Here is a 9,157-nt window from a genome sequence, read left to right as displayed (position 1 = left end):
CAATTTCCGCCACGCTCGGATCCCTGCTAGTCCACGGCCAGGCTTCTTATTCTGCCCGTGGTTCCAACGCACAAAGACTGTTACTTCTGATGGAACGCTTTTCAGAGACCTGCAACAGTCTCCTTCACATCCTTTAGGAGGACACCAATTTCTATACCAAATAAACCCCTGAAGTTCAGCGGCTTAGCAAGGGGATTTTATTTTTCACTCAAGTCTGCTAATTGTTCCTGGATTTGGGGGTGTGTGTGCCTTTCCTGGGGGTGGGGGCTCTCGGACCTACCCCATTCCTTCCACTGCCTTATCCTTAGGCAGAGCTCCGAGCTGTCTATTTCAGCTTGTAGGGCACAGACACTAGGGGGCGCTAGGAACACTAGGGAAGAGATCTCTTACTCTTCTCACCCTCTCTTGAGGGAAGAAGCAGAACTTCTAGCTGCGCTGGTGGACAGTGCCACATTTGTTGCCACAGAGTTATGGTGAAGAGCAGGAACTCTTGGGGGCAGCTAGAAATTTCTGTCACAGACTGCACTCTGGCCGCCAGACTCCTTGTTTTAAGAAGTCAACACGAAGATCTACAGTTACAATATCCAGGATAAAGTCCAGGAGCTCTGGTGGACATGGATTGTTCTCGAGGAACTAGGGTTCCTCGAGATATATCCTTTGGCAATATAGTATGATATAATATAATATAATATAATATTATGTAATGTAATATAATAATGTAATATAATATAATATGGTATGATACAATATATATATATGTTAGCATAATATAAGACTTCCTCTTAGAATTGTATCTTGAAGGTTCTGGCAATTCCATGTTTTATTTTCATTTTAGGGAGCTTTTAATCTCCTCTCTGATTTATTCAGTGATCAACTGGTCACTCAAGAACTTACTGTTCACTTTCCATGTGTAGTCTCTTGTAGGTTTGGTTTTATTAATTTTTTTTTTTTTGCATTGTGATCTGATAAGATATAAGAGATAATCCAAGTTTGGATTTGTTAAAACTTGGTCTGGAATGTGGTCAGTTTTAGGGAGGGCTGCTGAGAGCAATGTGTCTCTCTTCTGTGGGATGCGCTGTTCTGCAAACACCCATTTAGTCCATTTGGTCTGTGGTGTAGTTTAACTCTGAAGTTTCTTTGCTGGCTTTTAGCGTCCGTGACCTACCCAGAGGAGGGATGCTGAAATCACTCTCTGTCATTGTATCAAGACCTACCTGACCTTATACAACTGTCAGTGTTCATTTTATAAGGAAGCTCAGCATTTGACACATATTTTTCTTTATCATATAGTGATAAGATATATATTTTAACCATCAGACACCATAATCCCATCTGTCATTTTGTTTCCATATTCTGTTTGTTTGTTTATTTGTTTGTTTTCTTCTTTTAAATGCTTCCCACCACTCGAGTCAGCCTGCGGGAGTCTTTATACCACTGAGGCATGGATCTGGTGGGCTACAGGAGGTTGGGTTTAGTTATTCTTTTAAATCTAGTCAGATGGCTTGTGTCTCTTTATTGGTGAGTTAAGGCTTTTTACAACTAAGTGAATTTTCAGAGGCACTTATTAGTAATGTCTGTAATTTTGCTATTTTTCTGATTGGTTGAATTGTTTTGTTTGCTCTCTTTCCTATTAGTATGAAGAATCTGTTGATGCTCTATGCTGGACAAAATGGATTGCTTCCTACCTCTTCTTTGTTCAGGCATTCCCCTAGTGGAATGTAAACTTTCTTGGGTTGTCATGATCGAGGCTGCCTTTCTTCGTTCTCTGTGTTTAATATCTCTTTAAGTATCTTCTGCATTGCTGGGGTGGTGGGGTGGGTCTCATAAATTGTCTTACTTATGTTTGTCTTGAGATATCCTGATTTCTATATCAATTTTAATAGATAATTATATATATGTATATATATACATAATATAATTTTGCATGCTATATCTCTTGTCTGGCAGTCACTTATTTTCAGGGGCTGAATATGTGTCATATTTTATGCTTCCTAGATTAGAGGGCGCTAATGAGAGACTTGATAATATTCTGATGGTCCTCCCTTTGTAAGTAACTTACTTGGGGTTTTCTTTTTTCTTATAGCTTTTAAAACTTCTTTGCTTTGCATTTTTGACATCTTTATGATAACTGCTACCAAGCGTTTCTTCGTTCATGTCCATTGAGGTTCTGAACACCTCTTGGGTTTGACTTTCTCTTTCTCTAGACTTGGGCATTTTTTTTTTTTTTGCAACAATTTCATCTGCTATGTTCTCTGTGCTTCTAGTACTTCTCTCAGCTGGCTCTTCCTTTTTCCCATAGATTCTTAGGCTAGCTTTCTTGAATGTATCACAGCCATTGACACTTCATCTCTCTCTCTGTCTCTCTCTCTGTCTGTCTGTCTTAGAAAGGGTTTCTTTGTGTCGCCCTGGCTGTCCTGAAACTCACTTTGTTGACCAGGCTGGGCACAAACTCACAGAGGTCCACCTGCCTCTGCCTCCCAAGTCCTGGGATTAAGGCGTGTACCACTATCAGAACTTTTGTTTTCTTATTGATGCTTTGATACGACACTCCCTCAGCTTTGTCCTCTATATCTTATCATCTTCCTTCTGGTTGGTCAGATCTGTTGATGATGCTTCCCCACACCCTGGAGGCAGAGGCAGTGGATCTCAGTATGAGATGATTGGCTAGAGTACCTGAATCAGTGAACTGCCGGTCCAAGTGAGGGAACCTGTCTGTCTCCTTAGATAAGGAGACACACTACGTTAATCTCTGGGTTTTTCAAAAGTATGCATAAATCTATCTACCCTTACATATGTCCCTCCTCATATGTACAATATACATGTGCATATACACATACACACACTGTCATGATTTACATATGTTTGACCAACAAAGTGGCACTATTTAGAAGTGTGGCCTTGTTGGAGTAGGTGTGTCACTGTGGGTGTGGGCTTTAAGACCCTATCCTAACTGTCTGGAAGTGAGTCTTCTACTAGCAGCCTTCAGATGAAGATGCAGAACTCCCAGCTCCACCTGCAACATGCCTTCCTGGATGCTGCCATGTTCCTGCCTTGATGATAATGGACTTAACCTCTGAACCTGTAAGCCAGCCCCAATGAAATGTTGTCTTCTATATGAGTTGCCTTGGTTATGGTGTCTGTTCACAGCAGTAAAATCCTAAGACAGAAGTTGGTACCAGGGACTGGGATATGAGAGGCTGTGATAGGCCTGACCATGCTTTTGTTTTGAGAAATGTGGATTTTGGGACTTTGGAAAGCAGTGGAGTGCTTGAACTTGGTCTATCCTAGTAGGAATATGGAAGACTTTGTTGTTGAGTATGATTTTAACTGTGCAGACCTAGTTCAAGTAGTTTCAGTGGAGAAAAATTTCAGAATGTGGCCTAGAGATTATTTTTGTTGTATTTTGGTGAAGAATGTGGCTACTTTTTGCCCTTGTCTAAGAGTCTGCCTGAGGATAAGGTGAAGAGACTCAGATTAATTGCATTGACAAAGGAAGTCTCAGAAACACACATCATAGACTTTGTTCTCTGGTTAAGTCTCAAGAAGAGTGTTTTAAACAAGCATAGCAAGCAGAGAAAGGAAAAATGTAAAATACATGGTTCGAATATTAAAGGGGCACCAGGAAGTGAAATGGAGCTGAATCTGGTGTTCAAGGAGATTAAATTGAATTAAAGGTGACCTTGGGGCAAGATTCCACCCAGCTAAATTTAGGTCCAGGCATGGTAGTATAAGCCTTTAATTCCAGGAGGCAAAGACAAGCAGATCTCTGAGTTCAAGGCCAACCTAGAACAGAGCAAGTTCTAGGTGAAGAAAAACTTAAACCCAGGCTTGGTGGGCCACACCTTTAATCCCAGTGTTTAGGAGACAGGCTTGCAGATCTCTGAGTTCAAAGGCAAGAGTAAGTTCCAGGACAGCCTAGCTTAGGCAGTGAGGGAGTTGGAAAACAGAACGTTGGTGATGATGTAATAGAACAAGGTGTGTGTGTGTGTGTGTGGGAGGGTGGGGGGGGGCATGATCCATCTCCGGCAAGCAGCAGAACTTGGCAGCTTTGGCCACATGGCTTGGGCTTTAGAGTCCAAAATAGAAGGGACTGCTGGGACAATTGATGCTGGTGATCTGGAACTAAGAAATTAGTTGTGATTAAGAAGAGACCAGCATCACTGAGGCAAAATCTTCTGGGAATTATTTTCTGGGAGCACAAAGAAGCTGTGTTCCAGAGATAGCCAAGGTTGTACCTCGTGCTGCAGCTGGACTTGGTAATGGGTAAGAATCATCCAGGTGGTACTGATTTTGAAGGCATGAAGGCCTCATGAAGAACAGCTGAGGCTTGGCACTGTGAGAGGCCATAGAAGGCTGTTGGAGAAGGTGCAGCCTCAGTTGCAGTGGACAGCCCAGGACTGAAGGGGTCATGCAAAGGAGTTGAGACTTAGCACCATGAAGAGAGCCTATGAGAGGCTATTGGTGAAGCCTAGTTGCAGTGGAAGACCCCAGTGAACTGGAGATGTCAGTACCATGGGATGATCGCCAAGAACAGCAGCAGCAGCAGTGGAGTGGATCAACCTGAGCTTAGAGTGCTACAGAGGGCAGAGCTGGAAAAGTGATGCCAGCCCTTTGCAGGAGCCCAGAAGATCATGTGTGTATCCCAGACATTGAAATAAGACGCTGTAACACTGAAGTTTTTTGGAGACCCCAAGATGTTCAAGATGCCAGAGCCATGGTCTATCTGTTGAGGAAAGCTGCTAACAGGGAGTGGAACCAGCCCAGGAGAAAGAAGTTTGTTGCAGTCAACAAAGAGCAAAAAAGAGTTGGAGATCTGAAGATAGCTTTGACATCAGCCATGGAGATGCAGAGCTTGGAGTTTGCCAGCTAGTTTCCTGTCTTGTTTTGGGGATTACAGTTCAGTGATTGGATGAATCTCAGAAGAGACTTTGAACTTTGGACTTTAACATTGTTGAGATGGCTATAGACTATGGGGACTTTGGATGTTGAACTAAATGTATTTTGCATTATGCTATGTTTAGGTATTGCCCCCTCCCCCCCCATAGACTCATGTGTTTGAACAAGCCTATGGGAGCCAAGGAGTAGAATGTCATGCTTTAAATATGCTTGGCCAAGGGAGTGGTACTATTTAGAGGTGTGGCCTTGTTGGAGTAGGTGTGTCACTGTAGGTGTGGGCTTTAAGACTTTATCCTGTCTGCCTGGAAGTGAGTCTTCTACTAGCAGTCTTCAGATGAAGATGTAGAACTCTCAGCCCCTCCTGTACCATGCCTGCCTGGATGCTGCCATGCTCCTGCCTTGATGATAATGGACTGAACCTCTGAACCTGTAAGCCAGCCCCAATTATAGAGTTGCCTTGGTCATGGTGTCTTTTCACCCTAACTAAGACACACATACACAGACACACAGACACACACAGACACACATACATAGACACACAGATACACACAGACACACACACTTTAAAATACTGCCAGAGTAGAGTGTGAAGGGATGAAAGTAAAGGGGGGTGGGAAAGAAACCAAGGAAAGGAAAGATAGTGCTTCAACATGGAAAAATGCACAAAGGAAAATTAGATGAATGTATGAAGATGAATAACAAAGAAAACCAAAACATTTTAAATGCAACAGAGTAAAAAAAAATTAAAGATATAATAAAGCAACAGGACAGGGGAGAGAAGACGACAAAGGAGAAAATGAAAGAGAAAAGTTTTTTTAAAAAGTAGATATTGGAGCATATTCTTTCTGGGCCTTTGAAAAGTCAGACCCTACCAGTTATGTGCAGGGTGGAAGTCACTGTGTGGACTCTTGTCTTTCCTATGGTTAATGCTGTCCCGGAATCTGGATTGCTAAGTAGCACAGTGGCAGTTTTCCTCATTTGCACACCAGTGGCCTCTGCTGGCTACATTTGGCATTGCAGGCTCTGGTCTTAGCCTTGGACGGCTAAAGTTTTAGCTCTTGCAAGGTGACAGTAGGAGCCAATTGGTACAAACAGAGGACCTGTCTTGGGAGTTTTAAGATCGATCACCTTGGGGCTGGGGAGATAGCTAAGCAGTTAAAAGCACTGGCTGCTCTTCCTGAGAACCTGGGTTTGATCCCCAGCCATTACATGACAGCTCACAACCTGCTTTATATAATTCTTTTTCTTTATTAGGTACTTTCTTCATTTACATTTCAAATGCTATCCTGAAAGTCCTCCATACCCTGCTCTCCAACCCTCCCACTCACGCTTTCTGGCCCTGGCATTCTTCTGAACTGGGACATATAATCTTCGCAAGACCAAGGGCCTCTCCTCCCATTGATGGCCTACTAGGCCATCCTCTGCTACATATGCAACTAGAGACACAAGCTCTGGGGGGTACTGGTTAGTTCATATTGTTGTTCCTCCTATAGGGTTGCTGACCCCTTTAGCAACAAAATACCCATGGAAGGATTTACAGAGACAAAGTACAGAGCTGAGACTGAAGGAAGGACCATCCAGAGACTGCCCCACCCAGGGATCCATCCCATAAACAACAACCAAACCCAGACACTATTGCATATACCAACAAGATTTTGCTGACAGGACCCTGATATAGCTCTCTCTTGTGAGGCTATGCCAGTGACTCGCTAATATAGAAGTGGATGCTCACAGTCATCTATTGGATGGAACACAGGGCCCCCAGTGAAGGAGCTAGAGAAAGTACCCAAGGAGCTTTATATAATTCTAACCTAAGAGAATCTGACTCTTCTGGCATCTAAGCACCTTGCATGCAAGTGGTGCCCAGACCTACGTGCAGACAAAACACCCATACACACAAAATAATAAAATAATAATACAAAATCCCCTGAATATGTTACAACATGTAGGAGGGATGCCACAGGGGAGCATTGTGTATCTTTAGAGTTCTTGGACTGGAGGAGGTCGCTTCAGAATTTTATTTTCAAGCTGACCCCCAGCTCAGAGTTCATTATTAGTTGACGAGAATCTGCCTTTTAGAGCCAGGCAACCTGCACTTAGTACTCACAATTCTCATGTACATCTCTCACTGAGTCTCTGTCTACTCGCATTCTTTGCTCTCCACACTGCCTCTTGCCCTTTCCCTCTTCCAGGTGCTGTGTCAGGCCAAACCGTGTCCCCTGGGCCTGTGAATGCTCCCGATCTCAGGCCCCCTGAGTGACTCACATTTCAACCCGCGCTTCTCTCTGAAACTGGCACCTGAGTGCTTTCCTTCGAGTCATCCAGGGCGACAAAATGGTATTCCCACCACTTAACTTAGCCATCTGCCAGGTATCGCTGACTCTGCATAATCTGTGACCGACTGGTCTTGATCCTCGGGAGGGAGGGCTGTGGGCTTGTGCGAGGTTAGAACCGCTGAGCGTTTCTTCTCTTACCTTTCAGAAGTGGCTCTTGCTCCTCTTCCTCGGGCAGGAGACTGCCCAGCTGGACCCGGTTGGCTTGCAGCACTTTATAGCGAATACTGAGTCTAAACATCTCTCCTTCGAGTTTCCTTTCACTCACTGTTACTTCAGAAGCTCTTCCGATATTTCTCTTCTGGGAGAATGTCCTGTCTATGTGTGACCCGTTTCCAACTCCCCTCTTCCTCCTTTACGGGCTCAGCAGGAAACATGCCTGCCTCCTTCAGCCTGCCTGCTCACTGGAAATCCTGAGTTGTTCTATTGATTCGACATGGCCTTAATAAACATTTCTGCAATCTTTTCTTTTGTAGATGTTGAAACTGTATTATACAATATAAAGGGAAACGCGCAGAGCTGAAAATAACAAATATTATTTTGAAAATTAGTAACTGAATTAGAGAACATTATCCAATTTCAAGATCTCATGAAACTTCAGAGTTCCTAAAAATCGACATGCATCCAACAGAATAGTGTTCAGAAACATACACACACACACACACACACACACACACACTCCTATTTGTATACACATAAACATATAGTTACTTGATATTTGATAAAAGCTCAAGGTAAATGGATTAACCACAGGATAACAGTCTCAACAAATACTACTGGAATATCTGGATATGGAATAAACCGACAGATCAGTACTTAAATTATACCCAAGGCAAAATAATATTTTTAAATGCATCATAGATAAAGATATGAAAGCATAAAAATTCTGGAATGAAGTACAAGCCAGAAAAAAAAACCCAGAATAGACTAGACTATCAAAATTACAGCATTTGTTTTAAGGTGGTTTTATAGCATGGGGGAAGAATCTATACTCAACACACATATAAAGAAAATACACTTTCCAGAACACATGAAGAGCACTCAAAATTCAGAGACAGAAGCCAAACAAATCAATAATAAATGAGCAAAAGATTTGAGCAAAACAGTTTTCTAAATAAATAAATAAATAAATAAATAAATGTACGTTTGGTCAATAATCACATAAAGAGGTACTCAATATCTTTTAACTAGTCATCATTAGCTCAAGGTTATTAACCGTCAGGACGCCGTGATGGGAAACTACAGTGTCAAGCCATTAACCAACCACTGGGGCACTTTGAGAAGTGAGAACATTAACAATCAATCTGTGACAAAGATATGCAGGGTTTGCCACACTTTTGCATGGCCAGAGGGAAAGCAAAAACAGCAATAGGCTTTGAAAAAAAAAAAAAAAACAACAGCTATGCAGTTCCTTAAGTAAAACATGTAATTTTATTACATAGCAAGCCCGCACATAGGTTATTTGCCTTAGATAATGAAAATTCATGTCCATACAAGTTTGTGCAGTTCACAGCCACATTATTTATAATGATGCCCTTTGGAATCAATCCAGATGTTCGTCAACATGGGAACCAAAGAGGAAATGGTTGTGTAGGGATATAGTCAGCTGCTAGTCAGGCAGAAAAGAGGCAGGACGCACAGTGAGGTGGTTAGAGTTTCAAAAATACTGAGTGCCGTAAAGAAGCCCCCCCACCCCCCACACACACACACAGAAAAAGAGAGTGGAATCATACAGAACACACTTTTTCTGTGAGCCAAGGGGAAGACAGACACAACAGATAGGTTCCAAGCTCTTCTCTCTTTCAGACATGGATCTTTCATTGATGTTTTTTCCGGTTTCAGTGGATGCAGTGGGTTCTATACTGTCAAGATGATTCTATTGGAATTTCTATTTTAAAAGCCATGTGGCCTCTATTTCTTTTGTGGCC

At 42.5% G+C, this 9,157-nt stretch overlaps 1 long non-coding RNA gene across 1 annotated transcript; it reads left to right on the top strand.

The window, feature by feature from the left end:
- The first annotated feature begins 5,299 nt into the window (after window positions 1-5,299).
- On the top strand, window positions 5,300-7,603 carry Gm36751. The gene is made up of 3 exons (XR_380778.2): window positions 5,300-5,325; window positions 7,089-7,266; window positions 7,378-7,603. It is a non-coding gene; the product is annotated as a predicted gene, 36751 (long non-coding RNA).
- The last annotated feature ends 1,554 nt before the right edge of the window (window positions 7,604-9,157 follow it).

Source organism: Mus musculus, chromosome 10 (assembly GCF_000001635.26).
Source record: "Mus musculus strain C57BL/6J chromosome 10, GRCm38.p6 C57BL/6J".
In the NCBI taxonomy this organism is placed as follows: domain Eukaryota; kingdom Metazoa; phylum Chordata; class Mammalia; order Rodentia; family Muridae; genus Mus; species Mus musculus.
The sequence above is the reverse complement of the archived record's forward strand: the minus strand, read 5'-3'. Positions and strand labels throughout refer to the sequence as shown.